The sequence below is a fragment of the Leopardus geoffroyi genome, chromosome A3, assembly GCF_018350155.1.
Source record: "Leopardus geoffroyi isolate Oge1 chromosome A3, O.geoffroyi_Oge1_pat1.0, whole genome shotgun sequence".
Taxonomy (NCBI): Eukaryota; Metazoa; Chordata; class Mammalia; order Carnivora; family Felidae; genus Leopardus; species Leopardus geoffroyi.
In genome coordinates, this window is record NC_059336.1 from 13811197 (window position 1) to 13813813 (window position 2617).

A 2617-nucleotide genomic window follows, 5' to 3' on the forward strand; every position below is an offset into this window, starting at 1 on the left:
CAGATTCTTGGGCCACAGCTGTAGAATCTTCTGTCTGTATGGCAGGACCATGTTTACTCAATCAGTCCCTTATTGATGGCACGGCAATTTCTGGGTAAATAATTGAAAGGCGTTGAGGAAAAAGTGAGGAGCAGGCAGAAGGAGATGGAAAGAGAAGGAGGCTATGAATACTTCCTCAGCTTCCTCATCTGGGAAATGGGTTGATGACTCTAAGGTGCCCATTGCACACAGGTTTGTGAGGGTGATTGGTTAGTTTATGGAAATTGCTTAGAACAGTAGCTGACAATGCTTAGAACGTGCCAGCTACCAGGATGTATCCTTGTGCTTCTTTGGGACGTTTGATGTTGAGAAAAGGAAGAGAAATGACTTGGAGGCATTCAGAAATTACCTTTTTAAGAGTGAAATCCTAATTGCAACCGCATGAGTGCTCACTGTGCGTGTGGCTACCCGCGCTTGACAACACGGAGTCAGTGAATTTCCAGGTGGGTATTATTATCAGTATTATTATGGCTCCCATTGCACAGATGAGGAAATCAAGTCCCAAAGAATTTCATACCTCAAGCAAGGCTGCCCAGCCTAGCTGCCCAGGCCAGTGGGACAGCTGGATTCACACCCAGACGTCAGACAGTCTGAGGCCAGCTGCCACGTACTCAATCACTGCACAGTTCTGCCTCTTGATGTGGAAAGAAAGAGAAAAGGTTAAAGTGTAAAAAGAGGGCTGGCCACGGAGCCAGGGGTCTGATGGGGAGGCATCCGGGAGGGAGCAGGGAGGGGGTACGCAGAAGAGAAGAGAAGGCAGGAAGGCTGATACCCTGAGGAGGGAAAAGGGCTTGTGTTAGGTGGTTTGGGGACCTGGAAGGTGGGCTGGGGGGAGGGGCTGTGGGAGATCAAGGGGAAAGGCCCCGAGGCTAAGGTTAGGCAGGACAAGGAGTCAGGGATCCAGAGCAGGGCACTGATCCAGTGGGCCATTTTTAGCACTTGGGATCTTACTCTGAATGAGGTGGGATCTGTTGATGGTTTTTGAGCAGAGGAGGGCGGAGGTCTGACTTCTTTTCAAAGGCCTGCAGCCTCTTTGTGTGTGTGTGTGTGTGTGTGTGTGTGTGTATGTGTACAAATCCCCAGTTTCTTCCCACACATCCTTCTCCCCACAAGCGTGTGCCAAGGGCAGATACAGGGGGCTCGGATAGGAGACTAGCGCACCTGTCCTGGTGGGAAATGGTGTTTAATTAATTGAGCTCTGACACACAGCGTTAGACTGAGGGCACCGTGGTGAAGAATTTGGACAAGCCTCTGCCTTGGTGAAGCTCTCAGTTTGGGGCAGGCTTTCTCAGCCTCAAGGCACTAGGGATACTTGGGGCTGGCTAGTTCTCGGTTGTGTGTGTGTGGGGGGGGCTGCCCTGTGTTTGGCAGCATTCCTGGTCTGTACCTTCTGGATCTCAGTAGTACCCGCCCTTCCTCCAGATCGGACAACCTAAAACGTCTCCCGACATCGCCACGGGTCTAGTGGGAGAAAGAAACAAACAGCCAATAAGTACGCGCTCTTCTTTCCATAACGGTAATTACTAGGAAGTAAAAAGAGCAGGTGAGGGCAGGTCCTGAATCTTCCTTCTGATTTGCATTTTCTTCCCGCATCCTTTAAGTCTCGCGCTACCCACACTGAGGCCATCTGCCTGATGGTCATGAACCATCCCCGCCCCCCCCCCCCACCGCGCCCCAGCCCTTTCCACCTGCCCTTCCCACCCCCGTCCATTTTTTTTTAATCCTGCCAGTCTCTCCTAGAAAGAAGTAAAAAAAAAAAAAAAAAAAAAAAAGACCTTCCAGAGGGCACCTTTTCTCCAAGGTAGGGACAAATCCTAATTACCTCTTTGTGGCTGTAACATGACTCCTTCAGCTCCGTGATCTGAAGGTGAGCCCTTCTGTCACCCTGCCCGAAGTTGGCCTCGGTTCCGATTGGCCGAAAAGGAACAAAACAAAAGATATTTAAAACACTTCCCTGCCTCAATCCTGCCCGCCTCCCCTAACGGATGGGGCGGCCTGCTGCTAGTTTAAGGCAGATAACTCCCAAGTACACTTACTTTCCTAGTCCGCGAAGAGGCTATCTGGGGATGCAGCTTGCCGAGGCTGCTGTTGGCCTGGCTGCTGGCCAGCAGGAGCGGAGAGCCATTTCCATGAGGCCAGGCCTCGGCGGCGAGGTGCCTGGGGAAGGGAGCCGGGTCAGCCCTTCCTCTCCTTTGAGGCCAGCTTTATCACCGACACACTCTGCCTGGCTTCTGTGAGCCTGATTCTGTTCTCTGAGTCTCTCCATCCCCTGGGAATAGTAAGAGAGACATGTTTTAGTCTATTTTTATTAGTTCATTGCTTATTCATATCACCTCGGAACCTGCTTGTTTAGGCCTGTCCTGGCTTTTCCATCCAGCTCCACGGTGGTTGGGTGCTTGGATTTTTTTCTTCCTTTGCATTCAAGCCAAGGTTTCCCTACCTCAGCACTGTGGACGTTGTGGATAGCATAGATCCTTGTTGGGGGATGGTTAGCAACGTCCCTGGTCTCCCCTCTGCCCACTAGATGCCACTAGGACCTCTCCCCCCAAATGTGACAACCCAGAAGTCTCCAGACATT

General features: G+C 51.4%; 1 long non-coding RNA gene across 1 annotated transcript; it reads right to left on the reverse strand.

The window, feature by feature from the left end:
- Window positions 1-242: 242 nt before the first annotated feature.
- Window positions 243-2617, reverse strand: LOC123580071. Its single transcript, XR_006703111.1, has 2 exons — window positions 1862-2617; window positions 243-1500 (listed from the first exon to the last, which is right to left on the reverse strand). It is a non-coding gene; the product is annotated as an uncharacterized LOC123580071 (long non-coding RNA).